Source organism: Amblyomma americanum, chromosome 1 (assembly GCF_052857255.1).
Source record: "Amblyomma americanum isolate KBUSLIRL-KWMA chromosome 1, ASM5285725v1, whole genome shotgun sequence".
NCBI classification, from domain to species: Eukaryota; Metazoa; Arthropoda; class Arachnida; order Ixodida; family Ixodidae; genus Amblyomma; species Amblyomma americanum.
The window spans coordinates 468,446,488-468,467,917 of record NC_135497.1 but is presented as its reverse complement, the minus strand read 5'-3'; the positions used below and the strand labels follow the sequence as shown (position 1 = coordinate 468,467,917).

The 21,430-nt window shown below is 47.7% G+C and overlaps 1 protein-coding gene and 1 pseudogene across 4 annotated transcripts in view; both read left to right on the top strand.

Annotated features, from left to right (window-relative positions):
* The window catches only part of LOC144104608 (cytochrome P450 3A14-like), a 209,938-nt gene that overhangs the window by 158,310 nt on the left and 30,198 nt on the right, over positions 1-21,430 (top strand). The gene's annotated exons all lie outside the window — the stretch shown is intronic.
* Positions 3,349-19,763, top strand: LOC144116514 (uncharacterized; annotated as a pseudogene).

Here is a 21,430-nt window from a genome sequence, read left to right as displayed (position 1 = left end):
CCTTGCATAATACGGTGCCCTGTCTCTGTTTCCGTAACGCACACTTCAGTTCTCGGACCATCCGCTCCGCCCTTCCGTTGCTCGCCGGGTGGTACGGCGCCGCATACATATAGCGTATACCATTAAGTTTCAGGAAAGCCTGAGTTTCTCTGCTTGCAAAAGCGGTGCCATTATCCGACACAACCGAGTCGGGCAAACCATGTGTTGCAAACATTTTGCGAAACTTCCCAATTCCTGCAGATGACTGGAGAGACGGCATCACTTCAATTTCGGCCCAGTTTGACAGGGCGTCTACAACCACCAAAAAAAACACGCCCTGGACGGGTCCTGCGAAATCCACGTGTATTCTACTCCACGGTCGTTCAGGCTTAGTCCAGAAATGCGTTGGTGTCCTTGGTTCACTCTGCCTGTTTTCCTGGCATGGCGTGCAGTGCCTCACAAACTCGACGATCTTTTCGTCCATCTTCGGCCACCACACGTACGACCTAGCGATTGCCTTCATGGCCGTCACTCCTGGATGGTTAGCATGCATAAGGCTTAGAACTTGCTTCTGCAGTGCCTCTGGAATAACTACGCGGCTCCCCCAGAGTACACAGTCACGATGTACGGACAACTCGTTTTGTCTTACCCAATATGCAGAATACTTCAGGGCTACCCGTTCTCGCGGCCAGCCCTCCAGGATCCATTGCTTCACCTCGTACAGCAGGGGATCACCCCTGGTGAAGGCTGCCACTTCCATTGCGCTCACTGGAGGGTACTCCACAGCTTCCAGAAGGAGTATGTCGCCTGGCGCCTCGGTCTCTTGGCGTGCTAAGGGGCCCGGTAACCTGCTTAGGCAGTCGGCGTTTCCATGGTCCTTGGTTTTCCTGTACTCGAGCACGTAATCGTATGCCGACAGCATTAGCGTCCACCGTAACATGCGGGGAGAAATAACCGCCGGAATTTGCTTCTGCCTCTGGAAAATTTCTAGCAAGGGTTTGTGATCCGTGATAATGAGGAAATCTCGCCCACAAAGGTATTGGTGAAAATGTCGAACCCCAAAAACCACGGCAAGGGCCTCACGGTCAATCTGAGCATAATTGCGCTCCGCCCTAGATAGCGTTCTGGACGCATACGCCACAGGCTGCTCATTTCCTTTGCTGTCGCGATGAGCCAAAACAGCTCCTACACCCACAGATGATGCGTCGCATGACAACACTAACGGGACATCCGTCTTAAAATGCACCAGCAACGAGTTAGACGTTAGCAACTTCTTCAGGCTCTCAAACGTTTCCATATGCTCTGCACCCCAGTTCCATGCTACGTGGCTATCCAACAAACGATACAGCTTTTCCGCTACTTCTGTTCTTCCCTTCAAGAACCGATTATAGAAATTTATCATACCCAAAAAGGCTTGCAGTTCCTTTTTGTTCTTGGGTGCAGGAGCTTGGTGGATGGCCTCGACCTTGACCTTGGAGGGGTAGATGGCCTTTGCGTCAATCCGATGCCCTAGAAACTCAAGACTCTCCTTGAAAAATTCGCACTTTTCCGCTTGAACTCTGAGACCCGATTTGGCCAAGCGGCTGAGGACTTCAGCCAACATCCTTTCATGCTCCTCAATCGACTCGCTGGCAATCAGGATGTCGTCTAGGTATGTCGCTACGTGCGGCATTCCAGCCAACACGGTGTCCATGGTTCTTTGAAAAACACCAGGAGCAACGGACACGCCGAACGGCAGACGACAAACCTTGTATAGCCCCTGCACGGTGTTAATCGTGAGCAACTCTGCCGTTTCTTCATCTACCAACAGTTGCTGATAGGCCTGCGTCAGATCCAGCTTGGAAAAAACACGCCCCCTTCCTAACCTCGCAAAAAGTTCTTTGCTTGTCGGAAGTGGGTACACATTGCTTTTGACGGCCTGGTTCACAGTGCTTCGATAATCCCCGCATATTCTGAGGGAGCCGTTTTTTTTTCCGCACCACGACAATTGGCGTTGCCCAGTCGGAATACTGAGTGGGTTGTAGAATTCCCAGCTCCACCAAGCGGTTAAGCTCTGCCACGACTTCCTCCCTCATCGCAAACGGAATGCTACGACATTTCAGGAACCTGGCTTGGGCGCCCTCCTTGAGTTCGATGTGGATGCGGGGTAGGGCAGCCCCTGGAAACGTGTCACTGAACACCTCTGGAAACCTTTCCAAAATGCCTTCTGCTCTGGCGTGGATGCTGTAAAGGCCAGCTATGCTGATTTCCAGTGGCTGGAACCAATCCCGGCCTAGAAGAGTGTTTCCCTCTTTTTTTACTACAAGTAGTGGCAACTTAAATTCTCTGCCTTTGAACTTCACGGGCACGGACGCTTTTCCCAGCACGTCGAGACCTTCCCTCGTCCAGGTAACGAGTTGCGTGTTGCAATCTTCCAGCTTGATCTGTTACGCCACTTGCAGCTTTTGAAATTTGTTCACACTAATAATAGACCTGGCAGCTCCAGAATCTACTTCCATAGGCACGCTTTCCTTCCCAATCTCTACAGCGATGACGTACTTTGGCGTCCCACTTTTTACTTGGCTGATACTGAACGACTCGTCGTGCACGCTCTTCACAGTATGTTCCATATCATCCAGCTGCATTTCCACTTCTGCTTGCTTTTTTCGGCATGCTTTTGATAAGTGTCCCTTTCCACCGCAGCTGAAGCACACAGAATCTTTGTATCTGCACCGCCATCCTGAATGGGCTGCCAAACAGCGAAAACAACGCCGCTGTCTTTCTGGTTTCTTCATGCTCGCCACCCTTCCTACTTCCGCCGTCAACTCCTGCTGGAACTCGGGTTCTTGTGCATTGCTCCTCGTTGCTTTTTGCTGCTTGGCAGTCGTTTCCGCCGTTACTGCTAACTCGTATGCCGTCTCAAACGTCAGATCCTTTTCCGCCACCAAACGCTGTTGAACCACACTGTCCGAAATTCCAAAAACCAGACGGTCACGCAACATTTCCTCTAACGGAATTTTTGTACCGCCAAATCCGCAGTTCTCGGATAACTTGCGCAAAGCAGTGACATAGTCAGCCACGCCCTCTCCGTCTTGTTGGTCGCGCTTCAAAAAGACGTACCTCGAGTATAGTTCAGATGGCTTCGGGTTGATATGCTTCTTCACTGCGTCGACGATGACTTGATAGTCCACGTTGGGTGGCCGCGAAGGCTTGACGAGGGTTGCTATGAGGGAAAACGTCTCTGGCCCACAGCAACTGAGCAACACAGCTCGTTTGTCGTCATCCGTTGTGAGCTTGTTAGCTGCGCACGATAACTCAATGCGCTCGACATAATCTACCCACGATGAATTTTCACTGAGGTCGAACTCTCGAATGCGACTGCCGAAAGCCATGTCGCCGACCAACAGGCCCTTGCACGGGTTCGACCGTGCCTCGTCGCCACTGTAACAGGCTGACGCGTGAGTCACAATGCACAGAATCAAAAAAGCTTTATTCCAAGAACACGACTGCTTAAATAGCTGCGGCGGTGGCCCGTTATCAGCACAACCGGTGATAGCAACACAGGCACAGAACTGGCGCATGCTCTCTTGTGGCACTACTACGTCACAGTGCGTGACTGCACAATCTACCACATCGTGCGAGCGTACCGCTTCCCCTTCATAGTCATCTGTGAATCACGCGTCGAGGAAACTTTCCGACTCAATGGATACTATTTTCATCATTCGCAACGACCAGATAACGTCAGCAGATTGCTGATAGGCTTTCGCAAGAATATCCCGGCCTCACCGTTTGATGTCACGCCTCACAGCGACAATGAATACGTATGCGCTGTCACAGTTATTGCCGGACAACAGTACACTCTGATTGGAGTATATCTTGAGCCAGGCACGCCATTTGATGCTTTGAGACTTGAAGACTTGATAGCAAGGACGCCCTCTCCGCATATTATTTGCGGAGACTTCAATGCTCATAATGAAATTTGGGGCAGCTCACATACATGTGCCTGAGGTGCCAAGCTTGCAAAACTTCTCTCCAAGCATTCAGTTAAGCCATTAAATGACGGCAGCATCACCTACCTCCGAGGCCCGACAACTACCAGCAGCATCGACGTGACATTTGTCACAAGTTCATTCGCCCACAACTTTGGCTGGTGCACTGATTTGGAGACACATGGAAGCGACCATTACCCAATCCTCATATCGGCTTTCCATGCGCAGAGGAACCCAAAGAAATTCCTTATAAAATCTACAGACTCGGACGCATACAAGGACGCTGTAAGCAGAGGAGTTACTGCGGCAACTCGCAATGAGGAATTAGCATCGACAATTGCGTATTGCCTGAGGGCGAGTACACAACTTACAGCTAAAAATGATAACCTACCTTCAAATGATGACACATTCCAAAGGCTTTGCGCTATACGCAGGCGAGCTGAAAGGAAAGCTCTGCGCACAAAAAGCCTCGATGACCTACGTGCATGCCGACGGGCACAACGTCACATTCGATCGCGCTACATGGATAAACTCAGTCGGCAAAAGTGGCGTGACTTTTGTTCTACGCTGGATGTGCGCAAACCAGTAACCAATATTTGGCGGATAGTTAGAGGTATGCGCACGCCACTTCAACAACTCCACCCCTTCGCTGCACTCTCCCTTCACGAACAAAAATCTATAAAAGAAGTCTCAGAAGAATACTGCAAGCTGCTGTCGGCAGGGTCAGGGCATTCGACACTCTCCGCAGATGGTCAAACAGGCATCCCAAAGGCGGCAGTGCCAGCGTTAGACCTGCCTTTCACAATGGAAGAACTATCCACAACTATCGCGGAGACAAACAGGCACACGTCTCCGGGTCATGATGAGGTGACCTATGACGCCATTGCAAAGCTACCCCACACCTCCCGTCTTCGACTCCTGGAGTATTACAATTCTTCCTGGATAGCTGGTGAGGTCCCCATGAAATGGAAGCTGGCAAAAATCGTGCCCGTTTTGAAACCCTGTAAGCAGCCAACAAGCTACGCATCATTCCGGCCCATTGCCCTACTGAGCTGCGTAGGTAAGCTCATGGAGCGCATGATCTGCAAGCGCATAACTTGGTTCCCAGAAAGCCGAAATGAGTTCCCCCAAGAAATGAACGGGTTCCGTCAAAACAGGTCTGCGACTGACAATATCATCGCCCTCGTCTCATCAATTGAGGAGTACCTTCATGCTGGGTACATCCCAACAGCCGTTTTCCTAGACATCAAGGCCGCTTTTGACTCCGTCTTTCACCATGCAATTATCGCAGCCTTTGGCAGTCTTGACCTTGGAGGAAGGCTATACAAGTGGATTGGGCATTATTTAAAAGAACGACAAATTTTTATTACCACTCCAAACGGTCCAACACGCTTTCACGCAGTGGAGAAGGGCGTACCACAGGGAGCGGTACTCAGCCCTCTCCTGTTCAATATTGTCCTTATTCACATAAGAAGACACCTTCCGCGAGGGGTCCGCATAACAATTTATGCTGATGATATCTGCATCTGGACCGCGTCACATTCGCGCTATATTACCCAGCAACGTCTTCAGAGAGTACTATTGCACATTTTGATGTACCTGGCTTCCAGAGGTCTTCGTCTCTCGCCAGAAAAGAGTGTTGCAATGGCGTTTACAAGAAAAACGATGACCCGATATCCGCTGCTCCTAGGCGGACGATCGCTGCCATATGTACGATCTTAGCGATTCCTGGGTGTTGTAATCGACTATAATCTGTCATGATCACCTCAGATCAAAAAACTCCGTGCGAGGACTACTGCAGCATCGCAAGTGTTCAGGTTCATGGCGGGAACAAGGTGGGGTAGCAACTGCCGATCAATGCTTCTGCTTGAAAAAGCCTACGTTGAAGGAACCTTGCGCTACTGTCTACGAGTGCTTCAAAGATTATCTACATCAAGCAATAAGACTCTCAATGCCGCACGGAACAACTGCCTGCGACTCTGTCTTGGCCTCCCAAAGGGTTCCTCTGCACCAGGTACAGTAGCGGAGGCAGGATGTCTCCCACCAGAGGTAATTGCCGCCCAGGAAACTATGCGTACCCATCTCCGCCATGTCCTGCAAGGGAAGAAGCACTTCCTACACCGTGTCCACCTAACTCACAGCAATTCTAGCTTTGGCCAGGCAGTGCAGCTCCTGCCCCTTCCTACTATTAATCAGCCTCAGAAACTACTACCTCTGGCCTTTCCTCCATGGACACTCCCTACTCTAAAGGTGAAGAAGTCTGTTCCAGGTGTGAATGCAAAGAGCCGCATGCCACAGGCAGCACTTCTGCAAGCTACTCTCGCCTACTTAATCGAAGAATATACGCAGCACACCCATATCTTCACCGATGGTTCAACTACTAAAGAAACTTCTTCTTGTGGCCTTTATGTGCCCTCAACAGGCCATGCCCTTTCTTACCGGCTGCAGCGGAGGACCTCCTCTACAACAGCTGAGCTTCACGGCATTAAGGAAGCTGTTTCTTACATCCTGCGCCGAACCGCCGGCCGTTGGGTTATCTTCACCGATTCAAAAGCATCTCTACAGATCCTGGCCAACCTGCTGAAGAAAACGAATCACCAGCCAGTTTCCCTGGACATCGGGTATATCCATCATTTAGCTATTGCCGCAGGCCACTGCATAACATTTCAGTGGGTACCTGCTCACTGTGGCATTAATAATGATGAAGCGGCCCGTAAGGGCCATCAACATTAGAGATACATTCGAAGTTTTCTCACGAAATCTGATGCGTCCCAAATGGCTAAAAGTTTTGCGTACGAAGAAACGTATCGGCTTTGGAGTTTGCCGACACATCAGTACCAATTTCTTCACTCAATCGACCCACATCTTAGATCAAGACTCTCACCCAGAATTCCTCGACAACTCGAAACACTTTATCACCGACTTCGTCTGAATGCTGCATATACAAATGGCCTGCGATACCGTTTTGGACAAATGAACAGTCCGCATTGTGACAACTGTGCTTCGATAGAAACTGTGGAACATATCCTGCTTGAGTGCCCTGCGCATGCTAACGAGCGTGCGTACTATGAACATTGCATGCAGGAGCTCTGCCCAGTGCCCCTAACAATGGACAAAGTTTTAGGCCCCTTAGCCTGCTTCAGGCAACAGAGACTTGCAATGAACTTTGTTTTTACATATTTAAAAGACATTGGACATCTCGATAAGATCTAAATTCACTTGCAGGTTACCTTCATGCATTCTTCTTGCAGTGAACTTCGTCAGCCCATTCGTCGGACTATGCACTCCATCATTCCATAGGTTACATCAATACTCGCCACTGCATCCTTAGTACCCATTTCATGGCTGCTTTTTATCTTCGTTTTTTTGTCCACCTCTTCCACGCTGCTCTCCTTCAGTCTTTATCTCCCAAATTCCCCTCCCTACGCAGAGTAGCATGCCAGCGATATTGAAACGCCGGCTAAATTCTCTGTTTCTTCATTAAAGAGTCTCTCTCTCTCTCTCGCCATGGAAAGAAAAATGGTAGGTGTAACGTTAAGAGACCGGAATCGGGCAGAGTGGGTGACAGGACAAACTCGGGTTAATGACATCCTAGTCGAAATCAAGAGGAATTATTAGGCTTAGGCAGGGCATGTAATGCGAAGGCAAGATAACCGCTGGTCCTTTAGGGTAACGGAGTGGATTCCAAGAGAAAGTAAGCATAGCAAGGGGCTGGAGGAGATTACGTGGGTGGATGAGATTAGGAAGTTTGCGGACAAAGGGTGGATGTAGCTGGCAAAGGACAAGGTTAATTGGAGAGACATGGGACCGGCCTTTGCCCTGCAGTGGATGTAGTAAGGCTGATGATGATGATGACCCGAGAGAGTGATGAGCTGGTGTTGAGCTGGTGCTGAGGCTTGGAGACGACGACAGCAATGTTGTGCCACATGACCAGGCAATCCAAAAGCGCAGCAAATAGCCCGAGTGTCGGTGGTGCACCAAGGATTGCTGACTTGTGGACCCGCTCGTAGATAAGGCACCCGCGCTCGGACAAATACTCGAGGCAAAGTATTGGTAGACGGCCCAGGTCTGGCAACGACTTCGGCGTATGTCAGCAGATCGGAGACAGGTGGTGGTGGATGGGTAGATGAAACTTCAGCAACCTGCTCTTGAATGTCATGTCGAAGAGCCGGAGCCAAATATGGCCCTGGTTTTTGAGGGGTCGGCAGAATAGAGCTGACGCGCCAATTCTTCACGAACAACGTCTTTTATTCACTGTAGCAGCGAGGTGGAGCCAGCGGCAGGCGTCACCCCAGAAAGCGACTCAACCTGCCTGAAGCGCTGACCAGTTAGCATCTTCTGCTTGCGCACCTATTCGAAGCTCTGGCAAATGGTGATGACTTCAGCAATGGTGCGCCAGTCGCGCGCTAACAACGTCTTAAAAGCGTCGTCGCCAGTACCATTCAAGACATATGTCTGATCTTTCTGGCTTCCGACATGTGGAGGTTTACACGTTTGCATAAGTTGAGGGGATCTTCGATGTAACTTGTAACGCTTTCGCCGAGGTGCTTCGAACGTTCGCGCAAGCGTTGTTTCCGAGTTTCCTCACAACTGGACGACCAAACACTTTTGAAAAATTCGTCTTCAGAGCCGACCAAGTTCGGACGTTTACCTCGTGGTTCCAATACCACTGGTTATCCAAGCCAATAAGATAAAAAGTGACGTTATTGAGTTTTCTCTTGTCGCTTCAGTTCTTGTAGAGGCTCATTCATTTGTAAGGTCTAAGCCAATCTTCCATATCAAGCTTGCCGGTCCCGAAGTTTTCCCCAAGGGCTTGTTCACGCGAGGAAACACACTCCGCCAAGCTCCAAACCTCGCTTCGTCATCTGGCACTGAAAAGACAGAAGCTCTGTTTCCGTTCTTTCATGAAGAAACATACCCCGTCATGAACCCGGAGGCAAAGCATTGAGTCTGGCGCTTCGAATTCGCAGCCATCCGCAGTCAGGTCATCAGAGCACGCGGCGAGTTTACAAGACAGGCGGATGAACCAAGACACAATGTTCTCTCCGACGAACGAGGTGAGAAGCGGCAAGACGGTAGACCACCAACCGAACCACACACATTCGCTACCCACGTCCCAAGAGAGTAAGCATCTAACTGAGAACTTCCGAGCCACCTTGCGCTGTCATGAACTACTGCTGCCTGCGCCGCGCGCGCCACTGGCCGCAAAACTCCTGCCTCCCAGCTTCTGGTCACCATAGCCGCTTCCGGTCTCACCGCACGCCATGCGTCAATATCTGGCGGGTACATATCGTCGGCTGCAGGAGTTTCTTGGCCCTTTAGCACTAAATGGTCACTAGCGAAAAAGGCGTCCAGTGCTGCGATGAAGCCGGGGGAGCAACTTGTGCGGAGCGGGAGAGGTGAAGTGTAGTGGGAACAAAGGCGCGTATGCGCGGTGTTTGGCAGATGCGGAGAGAGTCATGTGCCGCTGACGCACGAGCAAGCATGAGGAGAGGACCATCGCGTGACAGGCTCGTCGCAGCAGGCAACCTGCATTGCGCAGGTGGTGCTGCAATTGTTCCACTGGGAGACAAAAGTATTGGGGGGAAACCTAAGTAATTCTTATGATGTGTAAATACGAGAGCATTACTTTTCGCTCAGTGCATCACTGAGGTATGTCGCTTAGTTTAGTGCCGCTGGGTTATGCTTCCCAGTGTAATGTTCCATCTTTTCAGGTAGCGACAAAGCAAGACGAAAAGCCTGCCCTAATGCGTTCGCACAGCTGAGTTTTATATTGTGGAATTCTCAATAAAGTAGTGTTTCATCCACATTGCGTTGAGTGTTCGCACTCGATGACACCACTTGGCCGGTCGACGACAGTACTTTCCTGAGTGGTACCATGGTACTGGTGCGACACTTCTTCATCTGGTTTGTAGGCAAATTCCACCTCATACTCTGGGGGGGATGTCGAAGTCGTTGTCCGACGGGTGCCTGAAACACATTGCATCTTATTCCTCGTCGTCGTCCCCGGGCTCCGTTGAGGACGTCTGCTGATCCAAGTTGATTGGCAGTAGCATGTCTTTGTGTTCTGAGTAGTAGTAGGTCCACGCGTGCCTTATTTCGTGCGCTGTGAGCGGCATGTTCTCGAACGCCAAGTCGATTCCTGTGCCTCGCGAAGTGGTGATTGTATCAATTGGACAGGCGAGTCCTAAGATGATATCGGCAACCTTCATGCCGATAAACGTTGGAGTTGAAAGTGCGTCCTGACAAATCTCCTTTTCTATGCCTTTCTCGATCTACCCCTGCCTCATGACGGCCACGTCAACTCAGACGGGGCAGTGCCACCTCGCCCAGAGCTTGCGACGGAGGGGTAGAGCCGTTAGGAGGGGGCCGGCCGCTAGAATTTTGAGCGCAGACCACCTTCTCTTGGCCTGCTTTGTTATACCAGCGAGAGGGCATTGTATAGGCGGTGCTCAATCTGAACGAGTCGCAAAACATGCTGGGTACTCCGACTTCCGGGTCATTCGACGAGATGCGCTTGTATGGCCCGAGCTGCCTGAAATGCGGCACTGACAATCTCGAATTCGCCTTTTGATGTGTTAATACACGCGAATGAAGTCGTAAAAAAGGTCATCATGCTCTACGTCCATTATTCAAATGCTCTTCGAATAGAATAGAATTCGAGTAGAGGGCGAAAGAGCTCATAAATTCGAACGGTTCGGCGTGCGCCGTCTGTTCGCGCTGACGTTTAGGCAATGAATTAGGACGCTTCAGTCACTCGCTGAAAAGTTAGCCTGTTGGTATTGTTATCATTATTGTTATTATTCTGCTAATCCAAACTGACCTTACTTTTTATCGACAATTTTAACATAGCTAACATATCCTGCTCCAGCACTGTCCCTACATACACCCGTGTTCTACGCTAGTCAAAAAATTTTAGAACTGTGCGCCGTTTATACCCTCCAGCAGCTTCTCACAGAGCCGACTGTACACCCACAGAGTCACAGATTGTCACAGATTGTCAGAGTCTGTACACTCTTGACCTCGTTGTTACTTTCCAGTCTTACCTAGTTTCCAACATTACTCATATTCCTGGAATGAGCGACCACGTGTTTTATTCCTTCCAGGTAAATCTCGTAAAACCTGAATATGTTAAAAGATCAGTCACTGTGAACAATTTCAATAACGCAGATTATGACGCGATTAATAACGAATTATGTTCCTTCCTCGACCTTTTTTTCAGGACTTTGACACCCGTACAGTTGAAACGAATTCGCAATGTTCGTAAAAAAATTATCTTGACGAACAAACAAGTTCATTCCTATTCGCATTGTAACAAAAAAACCTTACGCTCCTTGGTATAATGCTCCCTTAAGGCGCCTATGTAACAAAAAGAAGCGATTGTACACGACAGCCAAGGTGTCTTGAAATGAAGCCCGTTGAGACGCTTACAAATCAGCGCGAAGCGACTATGTGTCGGCACTAAAGAATGCGAGGGAGAACTTTTTTACGTCATAGGCTTCCATCAATGTTCACAAATGACACAAAGAAATTCTAGTGCGTATTTAACCAAAAAGATGATGCTACCATAGCCCTTGTGGACAACTCAGGAAATCATATATCGTGTGATCAGATCGCTTCCGTCTTTAAGGAAGGGTTTACCTGAAACTTTGCTGCAGCCTCCAATGTTTAACTCCCCACGTCACCCGGTGATGACTACTATGATATGTGCCCAATTGGAATTGAGCCCTGTGGTGTTGAAGCTGTAATCAAATAACTCCGACTATTCTCCGTTCCTGGTTTTCACCAAATTACAGTGAAATTTTAGCGAGGCACTCTTGTATATTCATCTCTTATATTAACTAAAATATTTAAGCAATCACTTGAAACAGAATACCTGTCCATTATCTGGAAAGTCGGAAAGGTGATTCCACTCTTTAAATTTGGCGACAAGCATTGTCCCATTATTACCACCCTATTTCACTAACCAGCATCCCGTGCAAAATAGTAGACCATATCCTTCACTCATGTCTCGATAACTTCAAGTCAAATTGAGTTTTTTAAAACTCGCAGCATGGCTTTTGGAAAACGTATTCTGCGAGACAACTTGCTTTATTCGCTCATAAGCTTAACATCATACTTGACAACCGCTCAACGGCAGATTGTATTTTTCTTGATTATTCCAAAGCTTTTGATATAGTTTGTCCTAAATTGTTTTCTTATAAACTGCGTCTATGAACGTAGACCTGAAACTTGTAAGTTGGATTGAATGCTTTCTGAGCAACCGTTACAACACGTGTCAACTAATAATGTAAACTCTCATTCAATCTCTAGTTATTGCGGCGTTCCTCAACGCTCCGTCCTTCATCCTCTTCTTTTTCTAATTTATAGTAACGATTTGCCTTCTTCTGATTCATATCATATCCATTTATTTGCCGAATATTGTGTTCTTTTGGGAGAAATTACGTGCAGCGATGACGTGGCTCTCCTTCAATCTGACCTGAACGCTATCTCTCCGTGGTGGAAAACATGGCTAATGACTCTAAACATCAAGAAATGTAAATCCCTTCGCGTGTCTAGAACGTCCAATAATGCCCCTGCTTACCACTTAAATCATGTGTCCTTAAATTCGGTGCTTTCGTACAAGTACCATGGTGTACACAGCACTTCAACTCTTACTTGGCCTCTACATATTACATACATAATTAATAATGCTAATCGCATACTGACTTACATCCGTCGTATATTTTCTAAAGCGCCTTCATTCCTGAAGCTGCTGTTGTACAAAATGTTAATACGTCCGAGACTACAATGCGCTGCATCTATCTGGGATCCTCATCACGAAAACCTAATTCATTCATTAAAAATGGTTCAAAATATTTCCGCCTGCGTCGTTCTTTCTAACTATAACCGGACCACCAGCATATTTTCAATGAAATCATGCCTTAGTCTACTAACTTTCGCCTCACCTGAAAGAATTCATATCTCCTCCACATCACCTATCATCGCGATTAGATCATCCCTACAAACTCGGTGACTCTTTTTGCAGAACTAACGCTTTCTTTCAGTCGGTTTTACCCTGCACAGCAGAAGAGTAGAATCACCTTCCCGCACCGACAACAATTATGAAAGGCTGCCAGCTTTTGAAAAACGCCATAGATAGTATTGCATGAGTAGGCACATGTGCAACCGTTTGTTAACATGAGCCCTGTTCAATTTTTTACTTGATGCTTTTCCTTGTGCACCTCTACCCACTCCCTTCTCCAATGCCCAAGACCCGGAGGGTACACAATTAAATAAAAGTTAGTTAGTTATATTGATTTTAATGGCGCAAAAGCAACTATGGCTATGATGCGCCAACAATTAAATAAATAAATAAATAGTGCGGCTGCTACATCTCTCTCCAACGTATGTTAAAAATTTCATAGAGGCCTCGCGCTATCACGAGCTGAATATTTAATCTGCCTGCAAACGTAGCCTAGCACTACGTACGAGCGCACTACTGCGCTTCTTGTGGCAGAGTGGCTACGACGGCAAAGAGCTTATATAATGCAAATTCTTGCTGGACATTCAGTACTTTTTCTAAACCCGCCGCGCCGGCTTAGTGGTTAGGGCGCTCAGCGTCTGAGCCAACGACGAGGGTTTAATACCGGCCGCGTTTCGATGAAGGCGAAACGCGAAAGACATCAGTGTGTGGTGAAATTTCAGATTTCCAGGTGGTCGAAATTAATCCAGAGCGCTTCAGTACTCCCTCACAGCTAATGATTCGCTTCGGGACGTACCCCACAACTTGCAATTTTTCGTACATTTTCTAGTCTTTGCAAAGCTTTCATGTGCACTGCATCTGAGCTGCACGTACGGGTTTCTTGCCGCGCGAAAGCACGTGAGCTGCCGTCGCCTGCAAACAAGCTACACCGCGTTTTAGTTGCTGCGTTAAAATTGGGTAATGCGGCACGTTGAGTCAATCTAAAAAGTCTGTGTACTCCTTCACAACCTTGGCACACAATCTGCTCTTTTGTCGTTATATGTCCCTATCAGAAGTGATTTGTTTCTATATCTGCTGTTTTATGACATAATGCTGCAGAAACTGGTTTGGTTTATGAGGGTTTAACGTCCCAAAGCGACTCAGGCTATGAGAGACGCCGTAGTGAAGGGCTCCGGAAATTTCGACCACCTGGGGTTCTTCAATGTGTACTGACATCGCACAGTACACGGGCCTCTAGAATTTCGCCTCCATCGAAACTCGACCGCCGCGTCTTTCGGGCCGGCTGCCAGTCGCGTAACCACTCAGCCACAGCGGCGGCTAGTGCTGCAGAAACTGGCACGCTAAACAACTGCACGTCTCATGCAACTGAATCTCAATTCGGCTGTAATACAAAAATTTCACCACACTTCCTGCGTGCTCATGCCCGTTGGTCTGCTGGTGAAAATATTTTCAGTTTAGCCATGCAGTTAGCAAAAATGTCCTAAAATCAGAATTTATCAATACAAGTGTTCTTAAACATACCTGACATCGCGTCCTGCAACGTTACGTCAGTCAACGAGACCCTGGCCTGGCCGATGTCGCCGTTTCGTCATCTAATGGTAGTTTGGTTTTGTTCATGGGGCTTAACGTCCCAAGCGACTCAGGCTATGAGAGACGCCATAGTGAAGGGCTCCGGAAATTTCGACCACCTGGGGTTGTTTATCGTGCACTGATATCGCACAGTACATGGGCCTCTAGAATTTCGCCCTCATAGAAATTACGCCGCCCCGGCCGGGATCGAGCCCGCGTCTTTCAGGTGAGCAGCCGAGGGCCGTAACTACTGAGCCACCGCGGCGGGTGGCTAATGGCAGTGTACTCATAGGCCTTATGTGTCGGCTCTGGATTCGAGAAACTCGCATGCAGCGCAAATGCTTGCAGGAAAAAATCGTTCAGTCCGCATCTTGTCGCACTGTACAGATTCTGTAGTTAACACCTACGACAGCGCGCTGCTGCCGTCGTCATGTGAAAACAGTCGTAGCACATAGGCGAAGTTCCGCGACCAAAAACTTGTTGCTCAAGAAAGAAAACGACACACTTTACCAAATTCTCTAACATCCACAACATTCTCAAACATTTACCGCTAACAAAATGCTCCTACAGCTGTCGGTGGAGCACGTCGCAGGCAGTCTGTCAGCGGATCGCAACGGCGTACTGTTCTCGTCGCTCACTACATGACGGCGCTGCGAACATGTTGAATCCCTTTGCTTTAAAGTTTCTGCACTTTTGGGTAGTGCACGACACTCTTTTTCTATCAATGTGGGAGTCAGTATTAAGGAAAGAAAGCTCAAAACCGCACGTCTGTAAACAATTCCTACACGAACAAAACCACAAAAACGACCCGGAAGTCCAAATTCACATGGAAAAAGTTTCGCCTTGACGCCATATCCGCTGTAGTTTGAGCACCACCTATAGCGGCCCCAGGGACGAGGAGGGGTGCCCCAAACCTTTTTTCATTCATCGCGGAAGTCGACTTGACTTTTTTGAAGTGGAGATGTCGCATTCCGCAGTGATAGGATGGTTATTTCTCTCTCTTGCCTGGGCGGCAGGGACACATCCTGGAGTGGTGATGACGTCATTCGCGTGCCGTATTTCGGTCACGCGTGCCTGCTACGGCTTTCTGGCTACGGCAGGTTTTTGGCTAAACAAGCAACGGTACGAGTGCCCTTTGTTGTCCCGTCCTTCGTGCGGTTTTTATTGCAGGAATGTATTCAAACAGCTACATTTTCAACTCCGACTCTCCGTTGCGGTTCAGTCCACCAAGGCTACATAGAGGACATAGAGAGGCGCCCTAGTGAGGCTCAGAGGAGTTTTAGAAATTCTCGTGTGTTGTTGTTCTATTTCAAATATCGTAAACTGAAGCAGTACAGACTGCGAATGGTTTTAAAGCAAAAGCTTTACTGGCTTAGTCAATTTAAGGTCATCGGCGCCGAAGTTTGACCTTCAAGTGGAGGAGCGGTGGAGATGTGGCAGCCACGTGACGTCACTCCTTGCCCGGCAGGTTGCTTTGGCTCTGGGCGACCTGGCGTCGCATCGTACACAACCACCATTCCGCTGAACACATCAAAGGGCACAGCCGTTCTATGCAAAACCCTCTTTTATGCCCTGTAATGCGATGCCGGCAAACGCGTTCCCGCTTCACTAAGTCAAGGTGCGTGACGTCACGGAGGGAGCCGGCAGCACACCTGGGCAACACCCTCTAGACTATCTAGGGCCTCTCTATATCCTCCTCTCTTTTGTGGCCGCGTCATCACACTACGACGGACCAGCTCTCGGCGCTTTCGAGGAGCGCCCGTCATACCCCCCCTTTCTCCCACCGGTCTCCGTGATCTTGGTGCAACAACGCATGCGCGGAGCAGTGCCAACCAAAGTATCGAATTTAAGAAAACATTTTGATGTTTTATTACTCCTTTGCTGCAAAAATAAAAATGTTATTTTGTAAAAATTTATGCTTTTTCTTGAACCGCTTATTTTGGAAGGTGATATTGTTTTTGTGCGTGGTTTTGTTATACGTTTTCGTTTTCGTGCAAAGTGCTCGACTGAAAAATGCGTTCGCACTGCGGTAAACATCAGTGGTTCCTTCATTTCGTGAATGTAGTTGCACGTGTTCCCATTTCTGCGTTTTTTTGTTTGTGCAGCGTGTGTCACGAAACTCAACGCTGTTTCAGAATTAGCACCGGTACGGTAACGACGTCGGTAACGACGAGGAAGTACGTCGGTGCCGGGAGGTGTGTTTCCAGTGTGCAGGCTGTGATAATGCCTCGGCATTGCTGCGTACCGCGGTGCCGCTGGAACTATGATGGTGTTGAGCGTGTGCAAGTCTCCACCTTCCCTTCGGAACAAGCAAGAAGAGGTCAATGAATTAGAGCTATCCACCGTGCGGACTTCATTCCGGAAAAGCGGTCGGTGGTAGGGAAACATTTTTTTAACTGTCTTTGTTACTCCTCCCTCAGTTGCATTGAAAACGCTGTGGGCAGCATGTTGCGAGATAATTCCGTAGTGCTGCCTCTTTTGTACCGGGTAAACCTGCAAAGTCGTAGCGAAATATTATTGCTGACATTCAGTTCACACAGCATATATAGAAATTTCTCTCATACTGTCCTGCACCTGTCTGATTTTTAAGCTTCAGGTTCTAGATCTTTTACTGTCTTTGTTTTTTTCTTATCCCATGTCTGCGAGCGCCACTTTAAACCGTCCGACATGGTAACTAGAACAAGCAACACGGATACAAAGACCGGAAAAGTGATTGATGTGGTACTGAAGCTCGTATGGTTACGACTTTATGCTGTTCGAAGCATAATTCCTGACTGCCCGACATATCTTTCTGCCCCAAATGCAAGCACGTCTCGAGAGACCTCAGAAGTAAAGAGGACGCACCGAGACGCACCTGCGTTACAAGGTGCCATCAACTTGTCTATTGAAGCACACCAGGCGGAAGAGAACAGAAACAAAATTGACAACTTTCAGGCGCTTTTGAAAGGCATGCCATGTTTCAAGGTCTCTAAATTTTCGACGGTGGTCTCCCAGTATGAGTTTATACTCTTCCTCAATCTGAGTGTCGATGGCGCCCCAGCAATGAAAAAGTCAGTTAAAGTCACCGAGGACCTCTTTCTAAAGCTGTATTTTTATGATCTCGAGGTCACCAAACTTGTTAGCGTGGAGATCATTCCAAAAACAGCTAAAGATATTCGGTGCTTGACAGGTCTGTTGGATGCCGTTGATAGCTCTAATATGGCTGCTGCCCTTCCGCAAACCTGAAGACAAGAAAGGTGGCATATTGAAGCTCGTGCTATCTCTTCTTGAAGACGCAACAAATCAAGGAATGCAAGGCGAAGATCGGCAAGATGCTTTGACATTTTTAAAGGAACAAATCTTTCTCCTTTTAACTAAGTCACCCCGCTACTCTTCAGATCTGTTGGTATTTTGCAGCCTTCTATTTACCATCTCTCCTCATGCTTATAGGTACTTGCGTAACTACGGAGGTCTCACATTGCCGCTTGAGTCAACGATCAAGCGTGTATGCAATGCATATGTTTTAAATCCAGCAGCTGAGCAGCGGGATGCTTCTTTCCTGCTTTATGCGAAGAAGATCGCGAGTGCACTGAAGGATCATGAGAAGACAGTGGTTCTCATGATGGATGAGATCCATCTGCAGGCGTATTTTGATGTTAAGGGTGGCACAATTGTCGGCATTGCCAGCAACACTTCAAATGCAGCAAAGACAGCTCATGTATTTATATGATCAAAAGCCTCCTGTCATCACAAAAAAGTGTTGTTCACATTTTGCCAGCTGAACAAATCAATGCTCAAGAGCTGAACACTGCGGTCCGCAGCATCTTAAATGAGCTTGAAAAGGTTGAGCTTCGCAACATTGCAGTCATCAAAGATAAGAACTCTATAAGTCGCGAAACAATGTCTCTCTTTGGGTTGTCATCAAAAGTCAGCAGCTCCTATCCTCACCCATCAGATCCCACTCGCCCTCTTTGTTTCGTTATTGACCCTATACACTTATTTAAATGTATTCGGAACAATTGGATCTACCAAAAGAACCATAGAACATGCATGTTTTTTTCCTTCACTTATGAATTTGAACTCCAACCCAAAACTTATCATTGCTTCGTTCAAGACCCTCCATGATCTTCACCTAAAAGAAGACCACCTTATCAAGGCTCCTCCAACACTGTCAGTAAAGACCCTCAATCCATCTAATATGGAAAGGCAAAATGTGAAGCTTGCACTGAAAGTGTGCAAACTATCAACCATAGCTGCTCTAGAAACGTGCGGTCAACGCTATGCACTGCAGCATGCAGCTGGAACAGCTGAAATTTTAAAGGTTGTCGAAACCTGGTGGAGAATTGTTAATGTGAAGTCGCCCAGCAAAGGACGCCGGCTTCGTGATGACCTGCAAACTCCCATTGCAGAAAAGCTGTGTCCACAAGGTGAATTCCTTCAAACTATCATGCAGTAACTTGACCTCTGGGAGAGTTTGAAGTTTGACAATGGAATTTTCACTAAGGAGACACACAATGCCTTGCGTCTCACTACGGAAGCCTCGGTCAAGATAGTAAACTATTGCCTTGAAGTCTTTCGATTTGACTACGTACTTCTGGGGAACGTTCAGACAGACTGCTTGGAGGAAAGATTTGGCAAGTATAGGCAGCTTTCCGGGTCGCAGTACCATGTGACCATCAGACAAGTGTTCGAATCCGAACGCAAGCTTAGCCTACAAAGAGCCCTGGCGCTTCCAGACATGGATTCAGGGGCACCGGCTATCAGCATTGATGAGGTTATTCTACAAAGGTCCATCATTGAAGATGACAAGCACTTTGAAATGAAAGCATGAAATCTGCCAGCTAAAACGTACGTGGCCGGATACTGCACCCATGCAGCACTAAAAGCTTCCATGCACTGCTTGCCGAGCAAATTTGGTAGAAGATGAAGACATCATAATTGAGAATGTTGAAATTATAGCACACATGAATCGCGGAGGGATCTAGTTTCCCCAACCTACAGTTGTTAATGCTGTAATGACTGCTGAAATCGTCCTGGACAAGCTGTGAAGCGAAAAGTATGCTGTGCATTTCCATTCTCTAGCGAACCAAAGGCAAACCCTTTTCACACTGGCTACCAGCCTGATAAAAGAAGGTGACAGTTTCGACGAATGTGAAAGCGGTCATAGTCCTCATCTGGTCATGCATCACATCCGTAGTGCTGCAACAAACATTCCGCTGAAAAAATATTGTAAAAATAGGAACGACTGACTTGTACCAGCAAAAGTTGCTCAAAAACGGAAGCTTAACACTTTGAAATCTTGACTGTTCTGACTCCTTGTTTCTCACACCTCTGAACGTTTTCTGAATGCTTCTACTCTGTAATAAACTTATCCGTGAAAGACATGAGAGCGCAAAATGTTTGTCAACTGCGATTAAAAGCATGGATAAGGGCAGAGGATATATAAACACTCTTCCTTGAATAAATCCTGTTTAAAGTGCAGCGCTCGTCTTGTTCTCTTACTCGTCCGTGTTGCCATTTTGCGCTCTCGTGTATTTCACAAATACGCACCAACAAGCCTACTGCAAGTCTTCTTAATAAACGTATTCTTTTTTATGTAACACAGCTTGCTTCTATTTTATTAAATCTAAAGGCATCTGCTCAGTCGCTCAGTTCAGATGCCATGCATGGAGCTGTAAGCTGTTCTGAGAGCCATACCTTATACCAATATTTTTTTATGTGTTTGTGGAGGGAGGGTGAGCGTTTGTTTGGAAGAAAAAGGTTACAAATAGTAGTCAGATTCCTGCAAACAGTCTGCGCTAGGTGATTTACCACACGGTTCACTTGTTGCCCGAAAACAGTTTCCAAGCCCGCGTCATGCAACGAGCTATTAACAAAAATAAATATATATGTGAACGCACGGCGGAATATCAATGCCCCGCCGAACAAAAAAAAATATGCGGACTTTCAGGCAATATTAGGCGATAGTGAAAAATACTTAATAGCGAAAATATATTCATAATCCGGTAACCGCTAACTTTCAGTTTTTAAACCTATTCACCGCGGACTGTGTACCGGAAATGACATCAAACTTATATGCCAGCATTAAATCATGGGGCCAAAATCTTCAAGGGACGATTTCACGTAGCGCTGCAGTCACACAGGAATGAACGAGTGCGCACCAGCGTCCCTTCATCAAGAACACGAACTCCGGCGCACGTCGTAGTGTGATGACGCCACGGAGGAGCAGTGAGGCCTTGCCTAGTCTAGAGGGTGTTGACCTGGGCTGCCTCCTTTCCTCCTCTCCGCAACACGGCGACGGCTACCGAGACCGCATCTGCCGGAACTCTCCACAGCGGGTGTTGCATCGAACACAACCAGCGTTCCGTTCCACTGATCGGTATTTGCGGCCATAAGACTAGACAATCAGGAACAGAAAAAATAAACGATGCTAAACATTCAACACATGTGTTCGTCTTTATGAGCTTAACCTGGGTTAAACCACTGCACAATCAAGCATAACAAAACCTTTCGCTTGCATAACCACGCTTAGCTGAGCGAAACTCCAACCTTTTTTTTTTAATGGCTACCTACGACAACGACATTGGAAAGGCACAAGATTGTTAGTCTGGGTGAATTTTTAGCGTGCCTGTCTCGGTTTTAAGAGAAGGAAGGACGCATAGCTGGTTGACTTTGTCGGTGGATACCTCAAGTGCACCGCGAAAGTCGACTAAAAGCTTGATAACAGTGTTTTAGTCGGCAATCAGGGCTCGCTTGAGGCGTCTACCGATAAAGTGAATCAGTTATGCGCCTTTTTTTTTCTCAAAACTCAGGGCGCACAACTGCGAACAATTTTTTTATTACTTCCTAAAATAACGACATTGCGAAGGCACGAGCTTGTTAGTCTGGGAGAGTGTCTTGCGCGTGCGCCCCGGCGCCAAGTATTGCCGCCGCCGGATGGTACGGAGCCGTCCAAACAAGAATCGCGGTG